The 14867-nt window shown below is 45.5% G+C and overlaps 1 pseudogene; it reads left to right on the top strand.

Annotated features, from left to right (window-relative positions):
* Positions 1-555: 555 nt before the first annotated feature.
* On the top strand, positions 556-1240 carry LOC129672962 (phosphoserine aminotransferase-like; annotated as a pseudogene).
* The last annotated feature ends 13627 nt before the right edge of the window (positions 1241-14867 follow it).

Genomic DNA, 14867 nt, shown 5'->3' with positions numbered 1-14867 from the left:
TTATACTCTCAATGCCCAGAATAGGGCCAGGCACATCCTACAGAGCAATAAGTAGTTATGACCAGGGGCTGGAAAGACGGCTCATTACTTCAGAGAATTTGCTTTTTTGGCAGAGGACCCTAGTTTGGTTTCCAGAATCTATACTCAGCAGCTAACGACCTTCTGTAACTCCAGCTTCGAGGAGATCAGGTGCCTTGGGCCTCTGTAGGTACCTGTATGCATGTGTACATAACCCCACAGCATACATGCCTACACACATTTAAAATCAAGAATAAGTCTTTAAAAATAGGAGAGACTAAAGGGAGCTGCAGAGTCTAATGCTTCACTGGGTCACTAAGCCCTAATCGTGCTCACTCATTGCAGGGCTAGAGAATCCAGACAGGCTATAGTGAGGGTGGATTCTATCTGCCATGTGGTGGTCCTTAGCTGGGAAGAATTCATGTCTAGGCAAACCGAAAGCCTGTGTCTGGAATCACCTGAAGCTGTTGATGCCAGCTGTTGGTTGGGATCTTAGCTAAAGCCACCAACCACAATGTCTGCATGTGGCCTGTCCTAATGCTTGGACTTCCTTATAAGACAGTGGCCACACATAGCTCTAGGCTTAAAAATTTAAGGGTCAACTTTATACCAGACATCAGGGAGCAGTGCCGGCCTGTGACATGTCCTCGAACTTCTTATCTAGGCCAGTGGACGTTTCCAAGTTCGCTGTGAATTTTGCTGGTACTCAGAAGGAGGCTGGCTCTGCTGAGGTGATGGTGGTGATTGTCCGTGATGAGCTGCTGGGGTATGCCCTCAGAGAATGCCCTTCAGCCATTGAATTCAAGGTACAGGCCGGCAACAACTCTTTGTGTAACATATCTCTATGTCTCAGCATCTGAGTCATGGGCATCATCTTGGAATGGGCATGGTCCAAGAACAATGGAGGGGCCGAAGCCATGGAGAAGCTCAGCTCCATCAAATCCCAAATGATTTATGAGATTATTAATAATTCTCAAAGATTTTATGTGTGTCCAGTGGAACACCAGAGCAAAAGCAGGATGATATTCCCTTTTGCATTGGCAATACTAAAGGAGATGAAGCTTTGGAAAAACTATTTCTTAACAATGCGGTAGAACTCAACATGATCTCCTTGAAGGGTCACAGGTCAGTGGGAGGCATCTGTGGCTCTCTGTATAATGCTGTCACAACGGAAGGTGTCATAAAGTTGGCTGCCTTCATGAAGAACTCTGGAGAAGCATGAGCTGTGAACAGGACCAGCCACACTGTACCTGGAACAACATGCCAAGTTTAGAGTCACTTGAGGTTGGCTACAGAAACTTAGCAGACATGGAGTTTTGCAAATACATGCTTATTATGGACTCTTTTTCAAAGAATAATGACTGAACATCTAGGGCTCTGTAGTGCTCTTGAGACCACCGGCTAATGGCTGCCTTCATTTTTACTCGAATTGGAGCACTTAAAAAGCCTTCCTGTTGCTTTTCTAACAAGTTCAACTTCTTATCTTTGCTGCTCCTTTCTCTAGGTGGACCGTAGGACTTGCCTTGGACTTTGTTCTGCCAGTTCCAGTTAGTTATTTTTGGGTTCACAGGAGCATATCACAAGGCAGTTGGGAAGCTCTGCGTGCTGGACAGCGATGAGACTGCGGGGTTCTGCAGCTGTTGGTTAAAGTCAACAGCGAATCTTGTGAGCATTTTGCGTCTGGACACTGCTATTCTCAAAAAGAGATAAAAGTGACACACTATATGAGTGTGTATATAGTAGGAATTTTTTAACACCGTATGGTTTATAGCTGTGCTTTTATATTGCTAATGAAACAGTTCTGCAGAGGCTTTTAAAGTTTGCTCAGCCCTATGACATTGTGCATGGCTGTCCTCTGCTGTCGACAGCTGCACCCATTCACCTACCCCGTTTTAAAGCTGCTTCATGAGAAAGATCTAGAAGTTCTGTGATTCAGTTTTCCTCTCCTTGCCACAAGTAGAAGAAATGGTTGGTTTTTGCTTTCCAGTGAGGCTATTAAGTTACCCTTCTTCCCCATGAACTGTGTTAACATGGCTGGTTCATAGTTTGACCAGGGCAACACTGTACATTCCACATCTTTGCTGAGTTTTCCATGTGTTGTTAGTGGTTTTGGTTGAGTGTATGGAGAACATTAAAGTCTTAAAGCATCTAAAAAAAAGTTAAGGGTCCTTGTAGTGTATAGCCATGGAAAATGTGTGGATTCTTCTCAGTGTGTCCTGAGATTTGTCCTATGTGATTACTCCTGGATGCATTAGGATCTAATTGAGCCTCATTCAGGTATAAACCTCTACTTCTCCATGAAGCAGTAGGGTTTCCATGGCTCTGGCATCCCTGGGAATTAGTTGTGGTTCTGCTGTGTCCATGCTGTGTTCTGTGATGATGCTATGATCTTTTTCTGGGGGAGTGCTTACAGCGTCAGGCCACCAGAAAGAAAGGAGGACCAGACATCTGAAGGATGGGCTTACAGGCATAGAGGACAAAGGATCTTTCTGGGATCTTTGAGGGAGAGAAGCAGCGTGGGATCCAGGTGCAGCATGGATGGAGGAAGCCTCCTAAAGTCATGGAATTTTTCAAATAGAAAGGATGGTGTTAAGACCTCAGCAAATTTTATGTGACCCCAGGGGAATTAGCAGCTGGTAGGACCCTGGGGACTGGAGTCCCTTTGTTTCCCAGAAGAGTTGAGTTGCAGAGGGGGGCGGGGCCTCCGTGCCTGGACTTCAGGCAAGCCAGAACACAGCAGTGACCTCAATGTGTCTGAGTCAATCAGAGAGAGGCAGCATCTGGCCATGGAGTCTGGAGAGGCCAGCCTTAGTGTTCCACATAGTCCTGCGTCACTGCCGAAGATATTGAGGTCTGTGCAAGTGAAGGTTTGGGCTTTCTCTAGAGTAAGTGTTTTCTAGGGGGTCGGGGCCTGGGGAAGCTCGGAACCTAAACCCTGGGTGCACTTCTGTCATTCAGTTTCCTAGCAACTCACCTTTCTTTTATTGATGAAAATTCATGTAACATAAAATCCACTCTCAACCCCAACCACCATCTAATCTCATAGAGGAACTCTGTTCTAATAATACCCATTCCTATCCCCACCAAACCCTAAGCTACCAATGACCCACAACTCTGCATTAGCCTATCCTGGGTGTTTCCTGTAGGTGGAACCATGTAATATACACTCTCCATAGAAGATGGGAAGACCTTAGGTGCTCAACATGCCAGGGCCAGCCTTGAGCACTGGGAGCCAGGACAGAGATGGCTTTCCATCATCCTTATCACACACAAGTCCTCTGACAAGCCCCTGGAAAGAGAACTAGCTGCTCACAGAGATGGCCAGCCTTGGATTTTTTTCTTTCCTCTTAGCCCCACCAATTCTACTGTATGAGAATTTTCTCCTAGTCCCAAACAAAAGCAACTTAACTATTCAGCTTACTGTTAATAAGGCTTCCCTCTTCAGACTCTGCCAAGAAAATGCTTGGAAATAGCTCTGTGGCCTTTGCAGGTTGGTGGCTGGGGCAGGCTTAATGTGGAAGAGGGATAAAAGCCTTAAGATCTGAACTTTGCTTCAAACTTGGCTCTGCCTTGCAGTGGCCTTCTAAAGTACTATTATCCTGTGCCTTAGTCTGCTCATTAATAGATGGCGACAATGCCAGGATCCACTTGCAAGGAAACCAGGAAGTTAAGCAGGCGCATGGCCATGCTGGATCAAAGACAAAGATGGCGTCAGTGTGGTGTCACCATAATGAATAAACCTTTCTCTTCAGAGGTTTCACCAAAGTAAAGGGGTTTCTGGTCACTTTCCTGTCAGCTTTCTTCATTCTTAATACTCGATATTAATGCTATCAATTTGGTATCTACTAGCTACATGTGGTTCCTTTTAATAAATATTTTTGTTAATGCAACATATTTGATCATATCCATCCAAGCTCCTCTCTCTAACTCTTCCAAGATGCAACCCCCTCTTCACCTCCCTGCTTCTTGTCCTCCTTTGTTGTTGTTGTGAATAACACATTGGCCCTGGTTTGTGTTGTTCATACACAACAGAGTGTGGTTGACTGAGCAGGGTCAGTCATATCCTTATGGAAAGCCTGGCTATCCCTCTCCCAGAAGCCATCAATTGCCAGCAGCTCCTCATTTGGAGTGGCAGCTGTCCAGTCACTTCCCTCTCCATGTTGCTGGCTTGGCCGTGTGCAGGGCCAGTGCAGGCAACAGCTGCTGTGAGTCCATGAATAAAGTCCTGAATGACCAGAGCAAGGCTTTGTTTTGGTCCTTACCAACCGTTGGCTTTTACCATCACTCTGCCTCCTCTTCCCTAAAGGGCTCCGAGCCCTGGGCATATGGTATAGATGTCCCATTTGTGGCTGAGCACTTCATCGACACTCACTCTCTGTACCTTGACCACTTGTTAGTTTTTGGATTAACTATTATCTGCTGCATAAAGAAACTTTTCTGATGAGGTCTGAAAGTGGTATTAGTTTACCAGTAGGGATATAAATTTAGAGGGCAATTAGATACTGTGTTCATTAAGCAAAATAATGGGTTTAGCCCTGGGCCCTGTGATCTCTCCAGTCCTTGCCAGATTTCCAGTGCTAGGCATGCATTTTCTCCTGTGGGCAGCCCTTACAGCCAATCAAAAAGCAGTTTGTTACTGCAGTCCTGCCACTGTTACATCCATGCTTATATCTTGCCATTATGGTCATTATTGTAGTTTACAGGGTTCACAGTGTGGTAAGACTGTTGTTGACTTTTTATTTTTATTTTAGTTCTAGCACCCTGCAGAACACTTTCCAGTACTTACTATGAATGCTAGCCAGAAGGGAGGAAGCTTCTTGGTCAGTCTGATCTGATTTTTCCATGACCGATGTATGTAGTATCTTCAGCAATAGGTTTTTACCACAAAATTCTGGTGGACAACCAAGAACAATGGCAGTAGCTTTATTGCTTTGGGGATTTCTGGGACATCTCTGACCAATGACTCTAGGTGAGGTATCCCACACCTGTGCTAGGCTTTTTATTTGGCAGCCCGTGGCTTCTGGGATGAGCAAAAACCTCTGTGTATAGTAGCTCCAATTAAAACATTTAATAAAAACACATACACACACACTTTATAAAGGAGTAGGTTTCCATATGCACTTTCAAACGTCCTTATCCTTTTCCAGTTTTTCTTCTGCCATACTCTCACTGTGACTCTCAAAGACCGAGCACTAAAGAAAAGAAGACTTATTTCCTCAGGGGCCACGTGTCGGGGCTCAGAGATTCCCCAAGTGACTGGTGGCTCTATCACAGTGGCAGTTCAGACTGAGGACATCGCTACGGTCACTGAATTCTGGGAGGCGACACTGTTGCTGTAGCTCTGGGATGCCCATTGCTCTTTGAATATTTGTTACCTCCTCCCACTCCTGCCTTTGTTCATGGTCTTCATCATATCTGATTCCACCATCGACTGGTGGCTTCCATTATTCAAATCTTAACCATTCCCTTGGAAGGGATGGTACTACCCCTGGTTCTAAATAGCCCTCCTCCTGCCTTTTTGTGCCTCACACTGTTAGTGGATCTGGCTATAGTCTCAGCTCAGCTCTGAGGGCCTGGCTGCACTTGGCTCCACATGGGTTCAGATTCACTCCACCTGGATTTACTCTAGACGCCTGTTAAGGAATAGCAGCTGCCCTGGGGTGGTTCTTCTCATGGTGAGAACAAACACATGTTTCTGCTTCAGCTTATTGAGCACAAGCAAGACACACGGTGAAGCTCACATCCAGAGGCAGAGGAAAATCATCTCTACATTGGTGTGAGGTACCGGAGGGTCAAGGCTTGGGTGCAAGGAAGGACGGTCTTGAAGCCAGTACCTGGATCCATCCTGGATAAGGAGGTTTAGAGTTCTGCTCTCAGCCACCTTTTCTCTTATTCCCTGGTGGCGAGGCTCCTGGTCCTCTGGTCTTTCATACTTAGCTGTCCTCCACGAGGGGCTCTTCAGAGCTTTCCCTGTGCTCCCTACTTTCTGTGAACGCTACCAATCCCAGTTCAGTTTTGAGGAAGGCACTACCCGAAGTCTGGGTAGCTTAGCCAGCACCCTGCTTTTTCAGATCAGTGAGTCTTTTGTGCTGGTGTTTCGGGAAGTATAAGAGCTACATTTGTAGCTCACTTATGCTCATTTATGTTCATGAACAGAAGTCAGCTCATAATGTTTCCTGTGTGAGTCATAGAATACACCTGCTTAGAGACAGTCCTGGTAGGGCTCTTGTCTAGGATTCAGGAGGCATGGGTTGAGGGCATGCCCTTTCATGGGTCCTCTTTACAGAAGTTCTCTGTTTCTGGGCCTCTCCGTGTTCTCATATGTTTAGGAGGCAGTCGGGCTTATGGTTTCATGACCCTGGCTGGCTCTGAGGCAGTATGATCCCAAATCATCACTGTCTCTGCTCAAAGCAGCAGTTGCTTCTGCTTTCTGGTCACTGTCCCTAAAAGGTTTTCCAACTAGGATTGACACCCAGGTTCTCAGGGAGAAGGTCTACTTTAGAGGTGTGCCTACTTTTTCTAGAAGGCATATCTGTGGAAACCCGAATATGGACCCAGGCATGGCATACTAGAACATCAATACCCTGTTGTAAATGCAAGTCAAACTCAATAAGATCTCAGGGACGTTGCCAGAACAAATTTAGGACTACCTCAAAGGTACAGGGCTTTGGCAATGTTAAAGGCTCTGATATTGTCTCCTGGGGCCTGTGCCCAACTCATCGGCACCCACACGAGTATCAGAACAATGTGGACTTTAATTTTCTGCGAGAAACCATGTGTTTTTCTCCCCCAGGAACCAAATTGACTAGCATTTACCCAGAATGATTTGCTGCGGGTTTAGCAGCTCCTGTTTGAAGATAAGGATGTTTCTGAAAAAGGCCCAGAAATAGCTGGAGAAAACAATCTCTTTGGTTGCCTGCCTGCAACAACAATAGAAGCAGGTGGAGTGATTCAGAGCTGGAGGGGAGACTGCTCCCTGTGGGATCCTGCCTGGGCAGCTCTGCTCTGAAAGCATTTTCCAGGTCAGGGTATCTGTTTAAAAAACGGTTGGAAACTAAATGGGAGAGGAGTTGGGAAGGGAGGTGGGGAAACATGCTAGGGGTGGTGAGGGCTGCAGATGCCCTGCTGGGCAGGTGGACGGCATGGTAGGCAATGGTTTCCAGATGCAGAGTGGAGTCGGGGAGAGGACCTACCCTGACGAAGTGCCTCCTAGAGTAAGGGTTCCTGCAAATGAGCCAATCTACAGGCCATTACTGAGGTCTCCCTTTTTTATAGATTTTGTACCTGACATACCTTTGATGGATCAAGCGCAATGTGAGACTAGACATCTGAAATGAATATACCATCTTGGTTGTGGTTGTTGTTGTTTTGTCAACCTGATATAAGCAAAAATTATTTGGAAAGAGGAATCTCAATTGGGGATATGTCTCCATCAGATTGCCTGAAGGCAAGTTGGTGGGGGCATTTTCTTGATGAATGATTTGGGAGTGTCCAGCTCACTGTGGTTGGTGCCAATACTGAGCAGGTCTTGTGTTGTGTAAGAAAGCAGGCTGAGCAAGCTGCTCAGGAGGAGCAAGCCAGGAAGCAGCATTCCTTCATGGTCTCTGCTTCTGCATCTGCATCCAGCCTTTCTTGAGCTCCTGTCATGACTTTTATGATGATGTATTATGATATGGAAATGAAAGCAAAATAGATCTTTTCCTACCCAACTTGCTTTATGTCTGCTGTTTCATCACAGCAACAGAAACCTGAATGAGGCAATACTTTTGAAGCACTAAGGTCACTGGTCCTAGAAATTCTTCTGATATGGTTATGACATGCTGATAGAGGTCTTATGCCATGCTGGTGGCTGTGCTTGTTTCTTTACTGAACCTTAGCAGGTAGGAGTTGCCATTCTTATTTTGCAGAGAAAGAAAGTAAAAAAGTGTCCATTATATTATAGCTAGTCAAATTAGGTTCTTGAAAATCATCTTTGAGAACTGCCCATTCTACCAGTGAGCAAATTAGTGATTGTAAGGTATCAGTAGCCATATGTGGACTTTAATTTTTTGCAGAGAAATTGTATTTTTCTCCCCTCTGGAACTAAATTGACCAGCTGCATCCCCCTCCTCTGATGGTAGAAAGAAAATGGATGCACACCCTGTTTGCTAGTTACATTCAAGTGTGTGAGCTTTCTATAGCTGAGGAAGTTAATACCTGCCAAGCTCACCGCAAAAGCTGTTGGAAAAACCCAAGAGTATTTATAATAGTATAACACATTAAAATTCTGCAACTCTCTTTAAACCTTTGTTCTTTTTGACTCCCCCCAAAATACAAGAGGAAATAAAAGAGTGAGTTCTTTAATTAGTAGCCATACATATGCCGTCACTGTAATGTAGAGTGGCACAAGGAAACTTTGTTCTGGCCTATGTCTCCTGGTGTGGTTGGCCTGACAGTCTCTGTTGATGTCACAGCCGCATGCTGATGGCAGCTATTTGAACTTATGGGTGCCTTGCTGACAAATTGGGCAGACAAGACAACCCGAGGGTTGCATAGCTCCTGAAGCTTTGCTGCACCAGCAGAGACCACAACATTGGCTTGTGTGCAGAATGCCATGGCTCACTCTGGGAGCAAGCTTGTGGTGTTTTTCATCAGCATCATCCAGTGCTCAGCATCCCACAGAGGAAGGGGTCCAGGAAAGGAACACCTGTGGGAGGGAGGCCAGCAGGGGGAGGGATACAGATGGTTCTGGACATGTCCTGGCTCTAACTTGCATCACTGAAAATGTCCACAGTAGTGCCCTGATTCAGAGGATTCAATAAAATTAGTCTTGGGGGTGACCTAGGTACAGGAAAACTCTTACAGCTTTTTACATGATTCAAATATGTGATGGTATTCAGGACTTTGCTGAGTTGTAACCTTGTCAATATATAGCATGGTTTCAGGAGTGAGGATTTATCCAGGCCATTGGTGGGAAGAAGACAGACATATCTAATCTTAGATATCATACAGAATGGGGATCTCAGCCAGCTCTTTATCCACCAGAGGACCCATATCCAGAATATATGAAGAACTTAAAATTTAAACACCAAAAGTGGAAGGAACTCAATCAACAGATAGGAAATGAAATGAATAGACAAAAGAAGAAATAGAAATGACCAACAAACACACAAAAATATTCAGCATTCTTAGCCATTAAAGAAATGCAAATGCAAACTATACGAATGGCTACCGTAAAGGAACAGACACTGGCAACAAAATGGCAGTGTTCATTAGTATGGCCTCCATGGGGGTCAATACAGAGGTTCTTCAGACAAACTAAAAATAGAAATACTGTGTGACCCAGGAGCATCTGGGAATAAACACAAAGAGATCAAACTCAGCATACAATGGAGATGTTTGCATATTCAGTTTAAGGTGACAATATTTCACAGCTTGAAAGCTGTATAATCAGCCTCCTTGCCCATCCGTGAATGACTGAATAAAAAAATGAAATGTGGTATATTCAATGGAGTATATAGCATTCATCCATAAAAAGAATAATATCATGTCATTTGAAGGAAAATAGATAATGTGAAGTAAGCCATCACATTAAATGAAATAAGCCAGATTCAGATAAACAAGTACATACTTTTCTTTCTCACATGTGGAATCTGGGAGAGAGAAACATGCAAGCAGAAGAGAAAAGTGCTAGGGTAAAGGGAGGGGACTGAAGAGGATAAATAAGAGAAGATGCTGAAGGGGCTGGATACGAGCAAAATACATTATATGCGTGCACGAATTAACACAACAAAATGTGTTATTCTTACCATACACTAACAAGCTTGACAAAGAAGAAACTTGGGCTTGGAAAAGTGCTTATTTCCCTGGGAAATCTCTATACACATACAAACGAGAGAGAGAAGGGGAGAGAGAGAGAGAGAGAGAGAGAGAGAGAGAGAGAGAGAATGACCTAGTGATTTCTATTAAAACAAACAAACAAAAAAAACCCCACCACCAACAGAAACAGACTTCCAGAGTTTTTTGTTTGTTTGTTTGTTTTTGCATTTAAGGAAGGATGCCATGGCCCCTGGGGACAGCCTTGGCTTTGAATGGTCTTTGGCTCTATCCTCTACGCAGGTGACTCGGAACTTACCTGCCTCCCAGCTTAGAACACACAGTCACTGGAGGATGCTATTTAGGAGCAGGCTTAGCCTCATGAGATCTGCAGTGGCACCAGAACTACATTTCTCACATGGTCTCTTGGGCTTGCTGGTCTCCTGACCCACCGTAACACGAGGAGTACCAATGTGCCCTGAGTCTACAGCCTATAACATCTATCTTGACCCGGAAGAAGCACAGTGGTTCCCTTCCTGGTTGGGATTACAGGCTTCTAGGTATGACTGCTCACAACTTTTCCCTAGACCTGCCTATTGTTCCCTTAAATCAATGGGTCACATTAGAATTCCAGAAATGCTCTGACACCTACATGAAAACCAAACTGAGATTTTTGATTGTCTAAGGCTGACCTGAGTCTGGACCCTGAGAATCTCCAGTTCAGAGCCCAGTTGCTCCATTTGTCCCTAATTAATCAGGGGTTCAGAATTCAACAGAGTCAAGGACCCTAGTGGAGAGTCCAAAAATCGATGTAAAAAGTGTCCCAGGTGATTCTGATGTGACTTTGACACTCTGTCTTATCTAAGACAGAGGTGGCAGGCACCTTGTTTGTCACCTCTTGACCACTGCTGAGCACATGGGGAAATGAAGAACATCTGTCATTTCTCAGGTACCCTGAGTAAAAGCAGGTACCCGAGGAGCCCACGCAAAGCAGAGGTCCACAGTGTCTATAAGCTCCCATACTTGGGAGCTGGCTTCCCTAGTGCTTCCTTGGGCTACCTTCAAGCCCCTGATAAACCCACTGGCTATTTAAAACCTCTGCTGCATACTTTTTCCCACTGTGCACTGTTGCAGACTTCCCTTCAGTCTTTTTAGGTGCCAAGAGCCATGCTACTTGGCTTATCCAGGACTGTCTGGGACCCATTTTCCTCAGACAGATCTCATCTCTATCTCCTCTACTTCCTAACTATAGTCTAATTGTGTAAGAAGTGGGAAGGGAGGGTGGACTTGAATTTTCCCCACCCTTGTAGCAAAGGCCCCAAGGGTATATGGAATATTCACAACCCTCTTTCCTCTAGATAGGGAATGGCCAGAGAGAGCAAGCCAGACACCCCGAATCACACAGCTTGTACATAACTACCTCAAGTCTCAAAAAACATAGCTCAGGTTCCAATGGTCTGACATTTCAGGGAAGCCTCTTAGCTTGTCCCTCACAAGCCACCAGGTTGCTATCTTCAGGATTTTTTCAGATTCTGTCTAGGGAAGGAAGTAACCCCTGTTAGGGCCGTCTAGTATTTAAGACCTTAGAAGGAGAGTTTGTAAACATGTCTTGAGATGCTGAGGCCACGGGATCCAGCAGCATCCCCCTGAAATGGGCAGGCTCCTAGCTGTGGCAAGCATATTGTTTCTTCCGTAGGTCCAGTAAGAAGCAACACCAGATGGATGGCCAGCTTCCCAGCCACACCTAGAGAAGTACTGGTCATTGTGTAATCATCAACTTCAGACTGTACTGGGGACACAGCCCTGGGGAGGAGGAGGATGCTGTTCCAGGAGAGTACCTGTCAGGGATGGACTTGGGTCTCTACCCAAGTTGACCTTCTTGAAGCCATTGAAGACCTTGGCTAACTTCCCGGTGGTTCTGTGTTGTCTCAATGGAAGCAAAAGGGCTAGGCTCTCTTTTATACTTTCACCTCCATGAGGTTGGAGTGCCCAGTTGTTAGAGGTGGATTGGGTCAGAAAGCAGCATACAGCCGAAGCTTCCAGATGTTCTGACGCCAGAGGGCAATGCAGGTCTTGACCTGAGGGGAAACTGGACTGACCTGTGGTAGACACCATAGGTACATGCCTGTGGGCCAGGTCTGCTAAGGGTATGGACTGGCTGAGGGGCTGTGCTGTGGGCACAGAGCTAGCACAGCCATTAAGAACAGGGCAGGGACATGCCCAGGCTCCAGTTTTTACTGTTACATACCAACCATGGGGAGTTGGGAAGCTACATAGTTGCTTGATGACTACCCTAACAGTGCAATAAAATACTAATATTTTGTTATGATGAGTAAATTAACTACTGGATATAAAGGCTTTAACTCAGTGGTTGGCGAAGAACTTAGTAACCAGCATTTTGCTTTTGGATAAAGCTGTGGCTTTTTCTTGTCCTTCAAGTGACATGGCAGGTGTGGCCTTTTGGGGTGGTCTGCTCATAATGACCCCCCCCCCAAGTATAAAATCAACTACCAGGGAAGAAGTGTGGTGACAGACTGAATCGTAGGAGTTAATGTCCAGAGCTGAGTTTTTAATCAAGCTTTTGAAGCTCAAGCGGAGCATGGGAGCCCCAGGGCAGGTGAGACTCAGCCCAGCCCAGCACAGGAAGAGAAACACGTTTACAGCTGCAGACTCTCGAGGCTCTTCGGAGAGGAGGTCACCACTGTTCTTTCTAACTGTGTCCCCTTTCTCCACACACAAAATCCTGAAGGTGTTTCCTGTCACGGCTCTGCTGAGCAAAAGCAGGTGATTACATAGCCCTGAGAAAGTCAGATTGGAGAACCCCGCCCCCCCCCAAGCACTGTCTTTTGGTCATCAGTCATTTAATAATACATAGTCAATGCACCTCCTTGTGGGAAGACTTGCCATGAAAAATATGGCACAAAGATGCCACGTCAGGTCTGGTCCTTCTCTGTTGGTTCAGAAGATGCAGGAACCCAAAGTGATTAAGCAAGCTGTGCAGGGATTTATGGGTGATTGGAACTGAAATGACTATGGCTGCTAGCGGAAGGCTGTTTCTACTACTGGGATGCCACTTTCTAGCCCAGGTCACAAACCTCCTGCAGAGCCCCACTGAGTCTCTCTGACGACTCAAGTCCTCTGAATGCAGAATTCCTCATGGCTGGGTCCTCAGCTCGGGATACCGCCTCAGTGATACATTTCACAGTGTTTTGTGTTCGTTAGGTTTGCGTGTGTGCATATAAATGTGAGTGTCTCCCTCTGTGTGTACATATGCTGGTTCCAGAACAGGGCACCAGTGCTTTCCCGTGGCAATAATTCACTTCCTCTTTATTAAGGGTATTCGAGTGCATCTCTTTACTCCCTCACTGACTGCTTGATAATAAGGTCATGGTATTTATAAACCTTGCAGTGCCAAGAATACCCCGCAAATACTGGTTGACTATGGACACATGACATTTGCCTTTAGACCTTTGGCAACTATAAATAATGATTAGGGACCTGACCTGTTTACTGAGAGTTTATGCATATGTGTGGAGGACGCAGAAATACACCCCAGGCCTTGGCCTTCAACATGGGGAATGTGACCAGAAGGTGGCCATTGGCTCTCAGCCTTCAGAGTCACCTTCCTGGGCATGGCCTGTGTCACCCAGCCATGGGACAACTCTGAAAGCAGCATTTATCTCAGAACTCCCTGCCAGATTCTCAGGCTTTTTTGGGCTTGTTTTGGAGTTTGGCTTTTTGTATCCAGACCTGTGTCTTCACCTTTCCTTTTATGGAATTAGTCTCTAGTAAGAATGAAACTTTCCAAATTCCAAGGCACTGACTATCTCCTCTGTAAAATTAAGCCTATGAAATTTCCAGTAGAGGGAGACTGAGAAAAAACTAACTCTCAAAAAATGTTTAAGAAAATATTGTCAGGAGATACGTGGCTTACAGATAAGTAATAGCATTTCTGATGGGTATAGCCATCAAGAGAAACCCCTTTTCAGCCCTTTCCTTCCCTCTCTAAAAGAAAAGGGAAGCCTGATAAAGCTAGAGTCAATGTGTCCCCTTTCTGGGAGCTTTTTTTTTTTTTTAACTTCAGCTATCTCTTCTTTATTCTTCCCCACGTATCAGTAAGCAATTGATGAGTAACAGATCATACCAATCTCAGCCATTTAGTCATAAGCCTTTAGGCCTCTTGCATTTCTCTGCCTTCTGCAAATTAGGTAGGCAGTGTGTATGATTCTGGCTGAGTATTCCCACTTGCCTGGTGTGAAGGCTTGAGTATGAAATGTTCTCAGTGGGCACATGAGCTGAATGTCTGAACCTTAGCTATTGGCACTACTTCGGGTAGTTCATTAGGAGGTGGGACCTGTTTCGAGAAAATAGGCCACTAGGGGCAGGCTTTGGGGGCTCACACCTAGTCCTGGTATCTTCTTTGCTCTTTGTTTCTTGTTCACTAACAGGTAAAGACCCTCCCCAAGCAACCGTAAACCAAACACTCCAATAACATGAAAACGTGGGCCCAGACAGTCTCTCCTCCTCTAAGTCGTCCTCTTAACAATTTCAGTCATAGTTCCATGAACACAGCTCACTCAGGATCCTGCTGCAGCTGGCCCGCGTGGTGTGGGGCAGTCTCTGGACTGTCACTCATCTAAGTCAATGGGAAGCTATCCCAGGCTTTCTACAACAGCAGAGGCAGGATCAAGGAAGAAGGACCCTGTAAGGCCATCTCTGTGCTGGCAGCCACCAGTACAACATGGGGAATAATACTCACAATAGCTAGCATCCCCAGAGGGAAAGATTTAGGAATAAACACAATATATTTATTAGTTAAGAATAAAAACCAAAGCAGGCCTCTTTCATAATCAAAACTACAACTATTGGGCAAAGGAGGTGATAAGGCCAGCTTACATTCAAGAGGTGAGGACGCACAACCCTGTGATGTAAGAGACGGCAAAGTCACGTTAAAACCAGGCAGAGTGTGGAAGACTGTTAGGGGCAGGTACTGTCCATGATGCTGCAGAGGTAGATGATGCACTCCGTTACACACGTCAGACCTCACAGGAAGG

The sequence above is a fragment of the Psammomys obesus genome, unplaced genomic scaffold (genome assembly GCF_907164565.1).
Source record: "Psammomys obesus unplaced genomic scaffold, mPsaObe1.curated_primary_1811, whole genome shotgun sequence".
Lineage (NCBI taxonomy): Eukaryota > Metazoa > Chordata > Mammalia > Rodentia > Muridae > Psammomys > Psammomys obesus.
The sequence above is the reverse complement of the archived record's forward strand: the minus strand, read 5'-3'. Positions and strand labels throughout refer to the sequence as shown.